This window comes from Bufo bufo, chromosome 1, assembly GCF_905171765.1.
Source record: "Bufo bufo chromosome 1, aBufBuf1.1, whole genome shotgun sequence".
NCBI classification, from domain to species: Eukaryota; Metazoa; Chordata; class Amphibia; order Anura; family Bufonidae; genus Bufo; species Bufo bufo.
In genome coordinates, this window is record NC_053389.1 from 108,137,574 (window position 1) to 108,156,985 (window position 19,412).

The following is a 19,412-nucleotide window of genomic DNA, read 5'->3' on the forward strand; positions in this document are numbered from 1 at the left end:
CGCATGTGTACCGCCTCCTATGCTATATGCTGTCTGAGGCATTAGTGTACATTTTGATCGAAAGGCATAAGCCCACTCACCACGCCAAGGTTGCCTCTATGAGTGGGACCTACTCTAAATTTGGCGCAGCACTGCGTGGCGACCACCGACACCGCGGCACCGACCCGGCAGGCAGCATAGGAGGCGGTACATATGCTTTAAGTAGCGCTGTTTTCTGCTAAGTAGCAGTTATGAGATCAAAACATTGCATGTGGATGTGCGATCCAGGTCTTTTTCCTTTTTTTGCATATTTTTCTGAAATTGTTCCACAATTTTCAGATGCATTTTTTTGCAGATTGGTGAACCTCTGCCTATATTTGCTTCTGTGAAACTCTGCCTCTCTAACATGCTCTTTTTATACCCAGTCATGTGACTTAAGCTTATATTAGATGCGCAGATAATTGTGCAGATCATCGCTAACAAGCACTCGTTAGTGATGATCTGTTAGCGATGATCTGCCAATTACCCAACGTTCATCGGGCAATTGGAATATTTCCGCAGGTTTAAAAATCATCGTTTGCTACTAAAAATCAATGTGCTCTATTGGTGGCAGGTGACTTTAATGCGGTACCAGACCCGGAGCTGGACCGGTTCTCTTCACTCTCTGGGCGCGCTCGCAGCGGGTCCCCTTTGACTGCGGTGTGCCAGGAGCTGGCGCTGGTTGATATCTGGCGCCACCTCTATGGCAACAAAAAATTTTCTCATGCTTTAGCCAGTCACACGGGTCTATGTCCCGTATTGATCTGGTATTTGCTAGTCGGGATTTGTGCGGACGTGTGCGGAGAATGAGGTACGAGCCTCATGGAATCTCGGATCACTCCCCCATGTTGATTATGTTTGTGGAGGCTCCAACTTTAAGTAGAGCCTTTAAATTGAACTCACACTGGTTTGAGGTGATAGGGGAACAGGCCGGGGTAGATCATGATATTCAGGAATTCTGGGGTTTCAACGTAGGATCAACACACATCCATTTTGTGTGGGACGCGCTGAAGGCACATATTAGGGGTCTGTACTTTAACAAAATTCACAGATTTAGAACTGAAATACGTCGTAGTGAAAAACAGTTGACAGACTCAATAGGGAGTTTGCGTGACGCATTGATTAACTGTCATGAGGAGCAACTCGTTGCTCAATTAAAGGAGGCCAACACTCAGCTTAAGACAATGTTATATAAAAAAGCACAACATAAGCTCTTCTTTCAGGGTCAGAACCAATTTTGTGAGTCTGGTAAAACAGGTAGATTTCTGGCCCGTTTGGTGGCCAATCAGAGAGATGTCACCACTATAAAAGAAATCAGGAACTCCCAAGGAATTGGGGTGAGATCCGTAAAGGAGATAAGAGAGGAATTCGTGAAATATTACTCTACCCTCTATAAATCTGACTCTATGTTTGGACGTACGGATATGGATCAATATCTCCAACAATTGGCGCTCCCCCAGTTATCTACCCAGGAGAGAGCGATGTTGGACTCCCCTATTCTTTTGGAGGAACTCCAAGCGACTCTTCCGGTATTAAAATATAGTTCTTTTTCCCGGACCCAGATGGGCTACCTTTTGAAACTTATAGATTCCATGCCAAATCTCTCTTGCCAATTTTATTGCAGGTCTTTAATGAATCCTGCATAACTGGCTCGTTACCACCATCATTCAAAGAGGCAGTAATTATCTTGGTCCTGAAAAAGGACAAGGACCCTTGCGATGTGGGGTCATATAGACCCATATCGCTCTTAAATACGGACTATAAGATCTTTTCAAAAATCTTGGCTAATCGCTTGAAGAGGGTTATAGCCGGTCTGGTCCACCCTGACCAGACGGGCTTTATCCCTAGTCGCCAAATTCAGACGAGCATATATAGGGTCTATCTGAACTTGTCTGTTGGGGGTGGTGTGGACCACTCCATCCTGTCATTAGACGCCGCAAAGGCGTTTGACAGGATGGAGTGGTCTTTTCTCTGGGCTACGATGTCCCACTTCGGTTTTGGAACTCCATTTTTGGAAATGACTCAGATGTTATATGCACAGCCAGTTGCACGTATTAGCATCAATGGTATGAGCTCCTCTTCTGTGTCGATGTTCAGAGGGATGAGACAGGGGTGTCCCCTGTCTCCCCTTCTCTTCGCGCTCTTTATCGAGCCATTGGCTTGTTGGATTCGTTTGGAGAATCGTATAGAAGGCTTCGGAGTGGCGGGAGTGAGCGATAAAATAAGCCTATATGCAGACGATGTGATTCTGTTCCTGGATCAGGGATGGAGAATCCTCCCGTATGTCATAGAGGTAATAGAATCCTTTGGTAAATTATCAGGATATATGATCAACTGGACAAAGTCATCGCTCCTCCCTCTGAACCGGAAAGCTGTAGATGTGGGGAGCCGAGTCTGCATTTTGGCCCCTAACGATTCTTTGAACTATTTGGGGGTTAAGATCGGGGTTCCAATAAGTAGATTTTACGATCTGAATCTTGCCCCAGTTTTGAATAAAGTAAGAACTAAAGTTGGCGTTTGGCGGAAGCTAAGATTGGCACAGACAGACCGAATTGCATTGATCAGGATGATTATTCTACCTATAGTCTTGTTCCCGATGTGTGCTTCCCCTATTTGGATTGATGATCTTTTTTCATAGATTGGAGACTCTGATTAATGACTTAATCTGGGGTAGGAAGAGAGTTCGTATAAAGCAGAGATATCTATGGTTGTCGGAGGCAGATGGTGGGCTGGCACTACCCTTCTTTCAAGGTTACTATTTTTGCGCACAGATTCAGCGGTGCTGTCATTGGAAAGAGAGTTTATTATCACGATATTTGAATAAAGTGATTGACACACCAATAGATAATATTTTTGTATGTTTGGAAACTGGTACTATGGGAATGAGGAGGTCCTTGCTGGTCCCTTACTCACTGCAGAGGGTGTGGAACAGGCTGAAGAAGATTTTTAAAGTCTCCGGTCCGTTTGGTTTCACTCCTCTGTGGGGGAATGGGGCGCTGGAGGAGTTCTTCAAAATTACAGATTTTGGTTACTGGACACGTAAAGGCATCTATATGGTGTCTCACCTTTTTTACTTAGGTCGGTTTAAAACACTTTCAGAATTTGGATTTCATTATTGTTCACCATTGGATGTATTTATGTATACACGTTTGAAACACTTATTTGAAGCCTCCAGGAATAGGGGGTGTATTTTCCCACGAGAGAATATATTCCTTGATTACTGTTACGCCCAGAAGGATGAGAAGATGAAAATATCTAGATTATACTCTAAACTCCGTATAGCATTGGTGGCTGTAACGCCTTTCAAAAGCCCAAGCAAATGGGAGCAAGAGCTGAATTGCCCCCCTTTGCATTGGTCTACTATCTATAGGAACGTGAGAAGGGCGACAGTCTCCAGTGCACATAGACTAATACAATTCAAGATCCTCCATAGACTCTATTATACGCCCCAAATTCAAGGAAAATTTTCCCGAAATAGGGGTCGGGACTGCTGCTGTCCTAAATGTGGTCATATTAATGCGAACTATGTCCATTTGCTCTGGAGTTGCAATAAAATAAGTAAATATTGGGGCGAGGTATTCTCTGCTCTACAAAAAGAATCCTCAATGAAATATAACCCGGGGATATTGACAGTGATCTTAGGAGATTATGGTTCAGAAACAGAAGTCCCCCCCCCAGGTTAGACGGATTTGGATGAGGGGTTTGATGGCGGCGAAAGCTATATTGGTGAAGCACTGGGGCTCAGCCTCCCAGCCCTCTTCAAGGGAGTGGGATCTATACCTTCAACAAATAAAAATTTATGAGGATATGGAAAGGCAGCGGAGAGCAGCACGCAGAGCCACGTAGGTAGATATTTCTGAACGTATTTACTGCTATGTCGTATCTGAGGAATTAAGGAGAACGACAGCCAATGGGGGGGGGAGGGATATAAGGATATGTATGTCTGTTTTATTATATATACTGACTTACTTTAAATTGGTTTATGTATTAACTTTGTATACTTTCAAAATAAAAATGTAAAGAATTTTAAAAAAAAAATCATCGTTTGCCGGCGGCAGATCGTGCTGTGTAATACAATCTGCTGCCGGCAAATAATGATTCTGTATGGGGATGAGTGATGGCATTACATAGAAACATAGAAACATAGAATGTGTCGGCAGATAAGAACCATTTGGCCCATCTAGTCTGCCCAATATACTGAATACTATGAATAGCCCCCGGCCCTATCTTATATGAAGGATGGCCTTATGCCTATCCCATGCATGCTTAAACTCCTTCACTGTATTTGCAGCTACCACTTCTGCAGGAAGGCTATTCCATGCATCCACTACTCTCTCAGTAAAGTAATACTTCCTGATATTACTTTTAAACCTTTGCCCCTCTAATTTAAAACTGTGTCCTCTTGTAGCAGTTTTTCTTCTTTTAAATATTCTCTCCTCTTTTACCTTGTTGATTCCCTTTATGTATTTAAAAGTTTCTATCATATCCCCTCTGTCTCGTCTTTCTTCCAAGCTATACATGTTAAGGTCCTTTAACCTTTCCTGGTAAGTTTTATCCTGCAATCCATGTACTAGTTTAGTAGCTCTTCTCTGAACTCTCTCCAAAGTATCAATATCCTTCTGGAGATATGGTCTCCAGTACTGAGCACAATACTCCAAATGAGGTCTCACTAGTGCTCTGTAGAGCATCATGAGCTATACACCCTAGCATTCTGCTAGCATTTCCTGCTGCTCTATGACATTGTCTGCCCACATTTAAGTCTTCTGAAATAATGACCCCTAAATCCCTTTCCTCAGATACTGAGGTTAGGACTGTATCACTGATTTTATATTCTGCTTTTGGGTTTTTACGCCCCAGGTGCATTATCTTGCACTTATCGACATTAAATTTTAGTTGCCATATTTTTGACCATTCCTCTAGTTTTCCTAAGTCCTTTTCCATTTGGTGTATCCCTCCAGGAACATCAACCCTGTTACAAATCTTTGTGTCATCAGCAAAAAGACACACCTTACCATCGAGGCCTTCTGCAATTTCGCTGATAAAGATAATAAACAATATGGGTCCCAGAACAGATCCCTGAGGTACCCCACTGGTAACAAGACCTTGGTCTGAATATACTCCATTGACTACAACCCTCTGTTGCCTGTCCCTCAGCCACTGCCTAATCCATTCAACAATATGGGAGTCCAAGCCCAAAGACTGCACTTGATTGATAAGCCTTCTATGTGGGACAGTATCAAAAGCCTTACTAAAGTCTAGATAAGCGATGTCTACTGCACCTCCTCCATCTATTATTTTAGTCACCCAATCAAAAAAATCAATAAGATTAGTTTGACATGATCTCCCTGAAGTAAACCCATGTTGTTTTTCATCTTTCAATCCATGGGATTTTAGATGTTCCACAATCCTCTCCTTAAGTATGGTTTCCATTAATTTCCCCACTATTGATGTCAGGCTTACTGGCCTATAGTTGCCCGATTCCTCCCTACTACCTTTCTTGTGAATGGGAACAACATTTGCTCATTTCCAATCTTCTGGGACGACTCCTGTTGCCAGTGATTGGTAAATAAATCTGTTAATGGTTTTGCTAGTTCACCGCTGAGCTCTTTTAATAGCTTTGGGTGTATCCCATCAGGCCCCTGTGACTTAGGAACGCTTCCTCCCTGACAATCGCCTGGATGATCTGTGCATCTAATATAAGTTTTAGTTGCTCCTCCAGGTTTTTTATTAGTAGCACTTACTTTTACTTTTTTAGCCCCTGTCCCAACTTTTGGAGATGCATTGCTTCCATCAATTTCTGTATTACGGTAATTCTTTTTTTTCATGAAATGGTAAAATGTCTCACTTACAACATCTGATATGTGTTCTATGATCTTTTGTGAATAAAATATGGATCTATGAGATTTGCAAATAATTGCATTTTTTTTATTTATTTACATTCATTTCATTTTACACAGGGTCCCAACTTTATTGGGATTTGGGGTTGTAGATCTGGGCAGCTAATGGCAGAGTAACCTTAGTTTGCATGTGCCTGATGTGTCACTATGTAAGCACATTAGCTGTACAAATGGCCAGTACATTTGACCTTCTCCACATCTTTTCCAGAAGGTACTCTTTGTCTTTTTGTCCTTGGCGTGGTTCCTCTAGTATAAAATTATCATAACTATTACCACGCCTTAGCAATCTCCTTTCAACTAGGAACCAGAACTGACTGGTCATCAGAAATCTCAAGTCCAACGACATTTTTGGATGTATTTTTACTGTGTTAAACGTTAACCAGCTCTTTAGATCTTATTTTTTTCTTCCATGACATTAATGATGTTTCTAAACATACACTGCTGAGAAACCATTTAATGCACTTTAATAGTATTCAGTTGATTTTATCTCCTTGAATGATGCTATAAAATATTATTTATGTTATTTTTGGTTGAATTTTAATAAGGCGCCTGTGCATGTCCAGGAAGAAAAGTGTGCACATCTCTGTATAAACATTTAATCATATCTATCTACAGTGACTACTATCACAATTTCATTCATCCAATAAGCCGTTCTACAGAGGACAGCTAGGCTCTGTTGGTTGCCAAAGAATAAAATCAATAAAATTCCTTTATTCTGGCATTTAGAAACTTTTATAGATGCTGAGTTGTCCAATATTCTTGGTCATTGGGCAGGCACAGAAACATATTGGAAAATGGTCTATTAAAGTCTATCTCTAGTGATCCACTAATAAAAAACCTTTAGTATATGTACCTTAGTATAAAACTTAAATTGCAGTCAGAAGTCCGTATTTTTTTTTTTTGCGGACCGTATGCGGAACCATTCATTTTAAGGGGTCCGCAAAATAAACGAAAGTTACTCCGTGTGCATTCCATTTCCATATGTCAGTTTCGCAAATAAATATAACATGTCCTATTATTGTCTGCATTACGGACAAGGAAAGGACTGTACTATTAGCAGCCGGCTGTTCCGTTCCGCAAAATATGGAATGCACACCGACGTCATCCGTATTTTTTGAGGATCCGTGTTTTGCCGACCACAAAATACATACGGTCGTGTGTATGAGCCCTAACACTATAGAACAGCCCTGTCCAAAAAACAGGATTAAATGTACTCAGTAGAAGTACTATATAATATTAATTGCACCATTTTTTATTTCTGCTGTTTACCGATCACCATAAATAATGTGTTTGCTACATTCTACAGGTTATTATGATTACAGGGATACCAAATTATGTTTTGTGATATTTAGTAGTAATTATGTTACAAACATGCATTTATTATAATGGTTTTGGTTCCAGTATTTTGTTTTGTGACAATAAGGCCTCATTAACACGACCATATTTTGCATTTTTTGCGGATTGCACATGGACCTATTCATTTCTATGTGTCTGCAAAAGAAACAGACAATACGCTTATGTCATCCACATCTGCATGATCGTTCCACAAATGATAGAACATGTCCTATTCTGGCGGACAAGAATAGCAGTTTCTAGTGATGAGGGTGAGAAAAATGCAGAATGCGCGTGGAAGGTGTCTGTATTTTGCAGATCTATGGTTTGCGTATTAAAATCCGGATACAGTCATGTGCATGAGGCCTAACTTTTGCAGAAAGTTTAAGTTTTTGCATAAACGAAAAATTACTGCCGTAACATTTATTAAAAGCCAATTTCACAGGTGTTTGCTGGGAACTGAACCCCAGACTTGTTGTACGACAGCCAGCCAGCTTAAAAATCCTAAAAAAAGCCCCGCCATATGCCGGGCCCCCGACGCTCAATATACTTACCCGGCTCCCCGCGGCGCTCCTGGTCCCCGCACCTCCTCTGCTGTTTCTCCCCGTGCCCAGATGAAAACATCCTGTGTCGGGTGGGAGCAGCCAATGGCAGGTGGGGATGGGGGGGAACCTCCCTAATGTCACCCGCAATGCTAGGGAGGCTCGTCCCTGTCCCAGCCTGCAATTGGCTGCCCCCCCCCCCCCCCCCGACACCAGATGTTTTCATCCGGGCACTGGGAGAAGCAGCAGTGGCCGTGCGGGGACCAGGAGCGGCGCAGAGAGCAAGGAGCCGGGTAAGTATATTCAGTGTGGGGTGCCAAGCGTATGGGGGGGCTTTTTTAGGATTGGATAACCTCTTTAATCACTACACTGTATAATCATACTGGTAGCTTTTTAAGCACAGAAAATTATGTCTTTGTAAATTGCAGGGGCTGTAGTCTACTGTGAAAAGATACTACCTACCATACAAAAGGCCTGAGGTTCAGTTCCCAGCAGAGACCTGTTGAATTTTTTTTTTATAGAAATTTTGGCATAAAAAATTTACTTTTCCAGCATTTTATATTTATGGTAAAACATTTTTCTGCAGAGTTTATGTTACAAAAAAAAATAAAAATGGAGCATATGAGCAATACATGTGTTTTAGTTACATACTTACTATTTTGTATCCCTGTAATCTTAACAACCAGTGCAACATAGTGAACACATTAGTTATGGTGATCAGTAAACAGTGGAAATAAAATGGTGCATTTTATCCTTCATGTAACCCATAATACAAGTTGATAGAAATTAAAATCTTACTGATGTTTATGGCAAAGTTGCTTGACACACCAAAAATGTTAAGACTGTTATGGTTATGAATATGATAAGGGCCTGCAGATGGATATAGATATGGATTGCCTTTATGGGGCCCTGAATTTCCTGATAGCAGTCCTGACTGAGATATAGATAGATGGATGGATGGATGGATGGATGGATGGATGGATGGTCACAGCATTGGATCTAGCAGAATTTATAACAATGGAGTGGGAGAAGTGGCTAATGTGATGTCCGCTAGTAGGCTTCTAGACACAGTGTCCATGACTGTCTGTAACATGGAAGATGATGCTAAGAATTTTCTGTAAGTAAATTAGAGGAGAGTTCTGCAACATAACCCACTGAGGTAAGGGATGGTTTCAGAAAGGTAAAGGTACAGCCCTAAATGGTTACCAATACTAATGCTACGATCAAATTGATTTTTAAAAAGAAGAGTCATATAAATGGTAATCTCTGATCATTGCTTTTTTTCTGGATTTGTAACATTCTGACATATCTTGTAAGATGCCAGGCTGATTTTCTGGATTATCAAATGCCTGGTTAAAAATTTCTTATTACTATTGAAATGTTGTCACAATATATAACATGATCTACCTCATAAATTTTCTTTGACACAGATGAAATGTGTGTAACCTATCAGTATGTGAATTGTCCGAACTGTCATTTCACATAGGAAATCATACAGATTTTTTTTTAAATAAATAATATTGATTGTATTGTAATATTTTCTCCCTTCCTTTCTTCATATTCTGTATTGTATGTAACATCTACAGACGTCTTGATACTATTTATACTTATGGTGTATTAAAGAGGTTGTCCACCTTTTATTGAGTATTGGCTTAGTAGACTTTGTCTACATGATAAATGCCATTTGCTGAAGTGAGACAACCCCTTTAATAAAAGGTGGACAACCCCTTTAATAAACTGATTTATATGTAAATATTGGTCTGGCAAAAAAACAACCCTTTTGCATAGTTTCATGTGTACGTCATGGGTCATCTACTTGTTGTCACCTTCTGCTGCTCAACATAATTTAGTTGGAAAGCACCAAAGACTGAGGTTCCACCTTAGGGAGACCCAGGAGAGCTAGAAAAGTAATTATGGGATGGTGGGAGAGTGGATTTAGTACAGATGGAAAAACTGATTTGGGAAACATGGATATAGGCTGAGGCATAACTGGAAGCTGCTGTGCCATAATGCAACAACGCCGACAAGGCCGCCACCTACCATGTGTGATTTATAATACTGTATGTTCCTTATTTATCCAAGGAATATAATTTTTTTTAGTATGGATATTTTTTATTGTATTGCAGTCTAAATGATGGATGATGAAGTTGGTGCATCTTCAGACTGTCTACAGTAGTTAAAGTTTATAGCACCTATTATATAGCTTACAAGGCACCAGAATAATGTGCTAAAATGTTGCGGCTCATAGCGCATCTTAATTCTTGCCCCTTTTCATCAAATTACACCCCTTTTCCAGCTACGCCCTTTGACTAGTTATCCAAATAAAGTGTTCCCTCTGGCTGCACATGCTGTCAAAAATCAGAACTTATACTCACCTTGCCAATCCCCCACCACTACTATTCTAATAATGCAGGTCTCCGCTTACTGCTCCTGTCTTGTCACAGCAGGAAATATCTGGGATTTCCACTCAGCCAATCACTGGGTGAGGTAGGTCATTGCTGCAGCCAATGATTGGCTGATTAGCATTCACGGCGATTTCCTGCCGTGTCAAGACAGGAGCTGTAAGAGAAGAGTAGCAAGGACTCCGGCGCCGTCAGGAGGCACTGGTGGGGGTTCAGTGAGGTGAGTATAAGTTCTGTTATAATTTTACAGCATGTGCAGCCTCTGGGAACATTTCTTTTTTGCACTGGAATACCTCTTTAATAGATGTGGTGCAAGGCATGTATGCCAGATTATTGGTGCATATTTCAGCAGAATTCTGGCATATTCAGGCCGTCTTTAATATTGATTGGACCCTGGGCAAGAATTTACTTGGGCCCCCTGGATCCCGCCTTCACACACCCTAGCATGCATTCACGCCTTCCACCACAACACACACAAAAAAAAGTTGAACCACTGTGTGCAGTGAGCGTATACTTTAGGTGGCTGCTTCATGAGGGATTATCGCAGGGAAGGCAGGGTAGTAAGTGTACCCGAGCATTAGATTTTATAGAAAGGGTGAATAGACATATTATTTTAACTCCTAAGACGCCTGTGGCCTCCACGGGGGCACAGGAGGCAGAAGCACAGCTCCCGCACAGCCCGTCTCCCCTTTTCAAATAGAAGACGGATGTCCCTTAGCAATGCTCATTTCAGAGAGCGCTGCTAAGGGCCGTTTCAGCCACAGTTTTCTACTAAAATTAAACGTTTTGGCTAAATAAACTATATTCTAAAAATATTATAACAATAGTAAAGATGGGCACTCTAATATCCAGAACCACCGAGTAGTTTGTTCATAATATTTAATCAGAATAAAACAGATAATAACAATATCATAAAATACAATCAATAAATCCAGTATCTAAAATAGGCCTACAAACAAAATATGAACAATCTTATAATTAATTCTAATAGCCGCTATAGATGGGGTAGATAAAACTGGTGATAAGCTGCCACCAGAACAATCTCCGGTTACAATGGTTGAATAAGTCGGGCGGGTATTCAATAGGCACCTGCAAATAATCCCCAAGTGATGTGTTACACAAAGAAGTATATAAACGTGAAGTGCAATATAATGCAATAATCCAAGTGCAATATAATACAAATAAAACCAAGAAAAAGGGGTAAAATAGAATTAAATAGATTATAGGATGCTGGTGATCACTATTTTCGTGAAAAAAGAGACAAAAAAGTCAATTTGAATTGTGCAATGTTGCTGTATATGAATAGGTGATAGTCAATCACTATTTAAATTGCATATGCTGCCCGTGTTCAACAAGATTTTGTAGTGCCAATTCCACAACTGTAGCTAATACCTCCGGGTATAGCTATTTTGTTCCAATGGTCTGGTCAGTGTTAAGTGCTCTCCATGATCAACCAGAGAAAATGCAGAGAAAGTTCAATGTCAATTATTTAACAATCGCTGTACCTTGTAGTAGTACTCACGCTTGATGATATAGTCCGATCTGTAGCGTGGCTGTAAGAAGGCTTACCTCACATATGATATAAGGAGGTACCTTGCTGGTATGTCTTGACTCTATGGTCCGCTTTCGCTGCTAACCGCAGTTGTCCAGAGCCGACCGTGGTTCCCAGGTTTCACTCTGGTTGAATCAAGGGCAGAATCTGGATGCGTCTGCACTGGGCGTTTCTCACTGCTCCATGTGGTTGGTTTAATTATTCCAGCTGATTTCTGCTATCCGTGTGTTACCAGACTATGGCCAGTAGATCTGGTATTGATTTGGTGGAAGCGCTTTTTCTAGATATCAATTATCATATTGAAAATCTAGTTCTGCCGGTTTTCTGCCAGGATTAGTTTCTTATCTGTCCACGCCAGACGCGTTTCGAAGGTTGGACTACCTTCTTCCTCAGTGGCTTTGGTAAGAACTGCCTGGCTGTCCGGCTTTTATTCCTCTAGCTATCAAAGAGGGTTGTTTATTAACCCTGGAGTGGATCTTGTGGATCTGGTAGTCATTTAGACATATAATTTTTTCAATATGGTTCCTATGCGGTTTTTTATGCGGTTTTTTATTATTTATTTCTCTGGCTATCAAGAGAGTTCTTTATTAATCCTGAACAGGATCTTGTGGATCCAATAGTCTTTTGGTCAAGCAGCTTTTTCACCTTAATTCCTATGTGGTTTTCTGGTGCGGTTTTTTAGTGCGTTTTTTTCTGCGTTTTTTTTCTGCGGTTTTTTTCTGCGGTTTTTTTCATGCGGTTTCTTACAAAAATCTCATAAATTCTTTTATAACCACACATAACTCTATTTGCAATGAATCACTTTTGTGGGAACTGGTTATATTCTCGCATTAACTCGCTTTTCCTTTCACAGTAGGAAATCAAACATCTCAGCGGCATCTAAATAATTTATATAAAATTATACATGTCAATGGTAATGCATAAGATGGACCCATGCCCTAGACTATATAGGAACACCTATAGATTTGGTGTATCTGGTATGGTGGGTTAATCACAGTATGCATTATCTGATATCTATCATAGAAATATAAAATAAACATGTATATAATTTAATAAAAGGTTTTTTAGCAAAAAAAATTTTTACATTTATTTATTATTATTAAAAACATTTCTAAATTTTATTTCAAGAGAGAAACGTGAAAGTGAGTAAAGCAGGGGGGTCTGTGGGAGAAATTTTACAGAGGGTTCCCACTTATCTTGATTATATTCTAAAAATGTTGCCTATCACTTGCCCTACACTTTAGCAAAAAAAAAATTAAATGGCAGTTACACTTTAAGCTCTTCCAAGCCACGGTCGTCCTGAGGATCGGTGATAAACGCCTGTAGCTGGGAAATATCATAAACCTACCCATTCCCTAGTCTAGATCAATAGGCATGATGGTGGCAGTATATAGCATGTGAACACAGTATGGAGACAGTAATATGTGGGTATTAAATAGCGTGTACCTACTATGTGGCAGTATTATGTAATGTTGGTGTTATATTATTATTAGGTGAACACTGTATGGGGTTATTGGTTATATGTGCACATTGAGCAGCAGTAGTGTATGGTTGCTAATCACTGCAGTATTATTTATTTAGGGACTGTAAGGCCTCATGCACACGACTGTGCCGTTTTTTGCGGTCCACAAACTGCGGATCCGCAAAAAACGGAAGCCGCCCGTGTGCCTTCCGCAATTTGCGGAATGGAACGGGCGGCCCATTGTAGACATGCCTATTCTTGTCCGCAAAACGGATAAGAATAGGACATGTTCTATTTTTTTTGCGGGGCCACGGAACAGAGCAACAGATGCAGACAGCACACGGAGTCCTGTCCGCATCTTTTGCAGCCCCATTGAAGTGAATGGGTCCGCATCCGAGCCCCCCAAAACGGCGGCTCGGATGCAGACCCAAACAACGGCCGTGTGCATGAGGCCTCAGCACATGCAGTCTCAGGAGTGGTCCACACCACACCCCTGCCTTGCATCCTCACAGGAGTACAGGACCAGTATCTGCACACGTATGTATGGCATAATTGGGATGCACATCACACATGACATGACACAGGTCTTTACCAGGCTGCAGGCCAGCAGACACATTATTATTGCCACATGTGTCACATGCCACTACTGACTGTACAGCCGTTCAGAGTTCAGATAGTTCACAGTTCCACTTCCTTCAGAAAAGCGAGCCTGCCGTGCACTCCAGCGACTTACAGATAGAGGGGACTGTCTGGTGATGGACTGGGTCAGTGACCGTGCCTCTGTGACGCCTTTGCAAGTTGAGGAACTTAATGCAGGCGGCAGCGGGAGAATGTGGCGCAGTGGCAGGCAGCGTACGTACCGTAGGGACGCAAGGGCAGGGGTCGGAGGTCGGGAGGAGGAGGAGCATTGCACTGGCACTGGCCGGCAGTAATTGTTAGACAGACAAGTCCTTCACTAATGAGCGAGCCACACGCCGCTCGCTCGCATAGCATAGATTAGTGAATGGGAGTCGGGAAACGGAGCTGCCTTGGGCCCCCAGGAGCAATTGGGCCCATATTGTGTGCATCTGATTTTAGTGGGCTTCTGCAATAAATTTGTCTTATTCTAAAAGGTTTGATCCAGGGAGTTATTTGGATTGCCTGATTGGAGTCGGGAAGGAATGTTTTCCCCTAAGGTGAGGAAATTTAGCTTCTACCTCACAGTTTTTTTTTTGCCCTCCTCTGGATCACCTTGCATGATAACAGGCCGAGATAGATGGACAGATGTCTTTTTTTCAGCCTTATAAACTATGTTACTATGTTTCTTTGGAAGTCAGTGCTGAGTAACATTTACTTTATTAGGAGGGAACTATAAATGACTGCCAAACAACTCCCAGGTACAACAAATATGGGACAGAAGATCAACTGGGAAAAAAAGCAAATACTCATATCTTATCAGCCCTGAGTGAAAGTAATGGGTCATTTTTAATAACAAAAAAATTGAGATCAACTTTATGCAAAAGTTCTTGAACTTTCAAATATACATCGAGCCAGATTCCTCTTCACTTTCAAGAACTATGCTTGCTGTCAGTAAATTCAAGTTGATCTTTCTGTTCAGCAACTCTGTGTCACTGGTTACCTGCTTCTTTTAGAATTACAAAAGTCTCCTACTGGTCTACAAAGCTCTTCACTGTGCTGCTCAGTCATACATCTGCTCTCTCACCTCTGTCCATCCAAACCTCTGACCTACAATTCTTACCCTCCCTTATTATATCCTCTAACTTCCCTGCGCAGGACTTCTCCCATGCAGCACCCATTCTGTGGAATTCACTGTTCACACCAGTAGACCTGTTTCTATCATTAATATGTTTACATGTATGTTGAAAACTCAAAAAGGCGTATGTCACATAACCATAGTCAATGGACCATACACAACCTCACCTGGTCACAAATATCTCCTTTCCACTCTGTCCTCAACTAGATATGCTTGCTGCATCAAGGCGTCTCTATAACTCTGTTGGGTCACCTCTAGCCTGGATACAAGATGAGATATGGTTGGGCATGGAGGCACACAGGGTCTGTATGGTATCCTGCTGCAGATTTATCCACAGATGTTGCAGCCGGGCCTGTAGATCCTGCACACTCGTATGATGCTGAAGCTGGTGTCCCAGCTGGTCCCATAAATGCTTGATTAGCAATAAATCTACAGACTGAGCAGCCAGGAAAGTGTAAACTGGTAGAGACAATCCTGGGAAACCGTTGCTGTGTGAACGAGCATTATCCTGCTGAAAAATACCAGTTGGAAGCTGTTAGTGTCCCTCGTATCTCTACTAGGGGTGATCACCTGTCATATGCAATGGCTCCTAGATCCTCACACCAGCAGTTGGGGCAGTGTGTTGCTCCGCAGCAAGGACAGGATTGAAGCGCTCACCATGAAGCATCCATACTCATACCTGACCACTGCTGGATACTAAACAGGACCTGGATTCATCATTAAAGATAATACGGTTCCAGTACGTAGCAGTCCAGGGTTCTCGTTAACAACACCATTGCAAATTACAGTGATATCACAAGTTATATGTATTATATGGAGATGAGATACTAATACAGGGATTTATATTGATTGCAGTAATTTTTTATATAATATGAGGCAATTGGATTCCACCTCATAATAGTTTTTGTCTTTCTTTAGATCAACTCTTGTAGGTTGGACTGTGGAGTCGGTAAACCAAAATTCAGACTCCGACTTTAGTAATAAATTTTATGTTGTAAAATGGTAACATTTGGCTTTTTCTTACTATCATGTAAGTAAATTCATTGGAATATTATTGGAATATTGGAATACAATTTCTGAGATTCTGATCACCTGCTCTGCTGCAGCCAATGACTGGCTTCGGCGGTTACATGTCCACAAGAGACACATTACGACTGAAGCCAGTTCTTGGCTGCAGCAGAGCAGGTGTCTATGCCGTGGAGGAAGTAAGCAAGCCGCGGACAGGATAATGGACACACTGGAGCCAGAGTGGCCGGGAGTAGATAAGTATGATTCTTTCCATAGCGTAGGTAAAGCAGGTGATTATTTATCTCCTCAACACTGCCCCCCCTTTCCTTCCCTTCCCTCCTATCATATGTGTAAACTGAAGTGTTGTCATGCTGAGTTAGCGCTGATGAGCCTGGGCGAGAGTAGATTACACAGCCGGTCAGCTGCTAAAGTACATCAAGCAGCAAACTTCTCGCTGGCTTTCACCCTGCCGACTCCAACTGGGCAAGGTGGTCCGCAACAATGAACATTTTGGCTGCACTGCATTTGGGGAAATAACTCCGCGCACGTGATAAATTTAGTGGTTTACTGCTTTTTAAAACAGTACCATGACTTGAAGAGGGTACTGGCCACATCCTGGAGACTGTCCTTGCATTTCAGTCATTCTTATGTGGCAAGAAACTTCCTCCCCTACCATCTCCGCTACCACAGCCCAACTCTCACCGTCTCCACGACCACAAACAGCAGACACCATAGCAGCAGCCAGAGTCTCATGAAAATGATAAAGCAATTTTTTCATTTGCTGTGTCAGGCTGACGCAAATCAGCAAGCATAGGAGTACTGCTTGGACAACCAGGTTCAGTCCTAAAAGGACTGTGGCCTTTCTCTGGGAAATACTGTGTTACCTAACCCCATGGACTTCTGGGCAGGCAGATTGGAACTGTCACCTGAACTGGCCCAGTATGCTCTCTCTGCACTGTCTTGTCCAACCTCCAGTGTCATCTCAGAGAGGATTTTCAGTGTAGCACGTGGCATTGTTACACCCAAAGGACAAAGTTGCTCTAAGCTAGTGTAAAAAACATCACTTTTATCAAAATGAACGAGGCATGGATCCATGAGGATTTTCAGACACCTCTGGCTGAGGCTGATGAATAGATCTGCAATTGCTGACTGTAGCTGTTTATTGCTGGCACCATCATGCTACTGCGACTGTATGCCTGCTTACCATCATGTTCCATACTATATGGGTACTGCTGCAGCCACCAGCTCAGCTGCTACGCCCCGCTGCCACTTCCATTACCCCTTCACAGCCATCAGTACTACTATTATAACACCAATATAGCCGCACGCACATGTACTGCCTTGTCTGTTCCATACTGTGCTGCTACTGCTGGCACTACTATTGCTGCCAGTTATTACTTCTACACACCTCACCCTTTCCACATCCAGACTGTACTGCTGCCGCTCCCAAATAAAACAGAATTTTTCAGGCTTGTTCATCTTCAGAACAAGCCATTGTTTCTTCTGAACATTAACACTTGTGTTTATAAATATAAGCAGGCATTCTGCCCCAGTTAAGGCATCATTTTTAGATGCTTGTTCCCAACAAGTCACAGTTTTTTTCCCATAACACTGCATACCTCTAAACACCATCTGACAATTTTTGGAAGGTTTCTAATATGAAAAAGCATAACACAAGCAACAACGCAGTGTGTTTTTAAACAGTCGGTTTGTTAATACCATCATCCATGAGTTTACCCATAGCCATATATGTCAGTGTCAAAAATGTGTTAAAAAAAGAGAGAACAACAAGGTATAGGAGACCTAGGAGAACTCAGAGTGTCATGTACCAATTTTAAGGCCAATTGGAGCACTCAATTCAAAGAGAATCAATTCGACCACAAATTGAATTTGATGAATCAGACATGAAACGAATTTCAAGAAGTTTGCTCAACTGTAGACCAAAGGTTTAAGCATCACACTGCGACTGCTCCTTATCTTTATCCCATACTTGGTGCTATATCTTCCCCAGGTAAACACAACTGGCTGTCAACGTGATGTAAAAGAAAATCGATTTCATCAGACGATGCTACCTTCTTCTATTGCTCCATGGCCCAGTTCTGATGCTTACATGCCCATTATAGCTGCTTTTGGAGATAGACAGGGGTTAGCATGGTCCCTTCCTATCCTAGTGGGCATGTTTCAGTGAGGCAAGAGTGTGGGGGAATAAGTCAACAGCCATGGATTTGTGCCAGTGGCCTATCCTCATGCGATATCAATGAATCCAACATGCTTCAGCCTTCTTTCACCAAACATCTTCATTTGTTGTATTAGTCTGTGTAATCACACAGGGTACATCTGCCTTCCCCCTGACACCGGCCAGCACTAAGGAACCCGCTGATCCCTCTGAAATATATCTGTATAGCCAGCTTTGCAGAAGGGTAGTGTTAAAAATATATATAGAGTTAAAAAGGACCCGTTTAACTCTCCTGACATGTCTGTTTGTTTGTTTTTTTAAATATAATCTTTATTAAAATTAAAATTTTCTCAGTGCAGGTGTCCACTGTTTCACAAGTAAACTGTGCATGGTACAAATGTTACAAATGGTGAATGATACATATGATAAATGCATCGTCAGTTCATGCCCGCACATTTGTGTTATGCATTACGGTGGTAACATTATCTCCTTTTTACTTTATTAATCAACCATAAACAATACAAAACGTCCCCCAATTCCCCCCCCCCCCCTCTCACTTCGTGGTCATCGACACAATCAATCATAACCCCTAATATCCAGGAATTGACCCTTTTCTACTAGTCAGTCTATCTGTAGCTTTCCTATTTAGTATTTTCCTTTTCAGATACCACTCCGAGTGGATAAAGGGTTTCATTGTTTCTATTAATTCTTCTTTATTTAGAGCTATTTTTATGAATATTTCCCATCGTTTGAAGAAAGTTTCAAAAAATTTTCCTTTTATATTGTTCTGCTTCTGACTTCTCATTCAGGAAACATGTCTTTGTGTGTATGAAAACATCATTCATTGAAGGTACTGTGGGTCTGAGCCATTCTCTAAAGAGACACCTCTTAGCCGCTAGTAACAAAAGATGTATAAGCGGGGTTAGTTTTAGCCTCTCGGGAGCCACCTGAAACAGTAAAAGCTCAGGGGTGCATGGGATTCCCACTTTTAGGTGATGTTTAATTTGAAATTTGACCAGTGCCCAGAATTTTTTTGTCTCCGGGCAAGACCATATGCCATGGTAGAGATCTGTACCACCTTCGTGGCATTTGGGACACTCCGTGAGCCTGTCTGGGTGAGGTGTCCGAGAGGCAAAACGGAAGCCATATATTCCCATCCCTCATTTGGTGTCATTTTTCAAATTGTATCCCACCCTTTCAATATGGTCTGTCTTATATCTACTGATGGAAATTCTTTCCCCCATTGTGAAAAAAGGCTTTCTGCTACTTG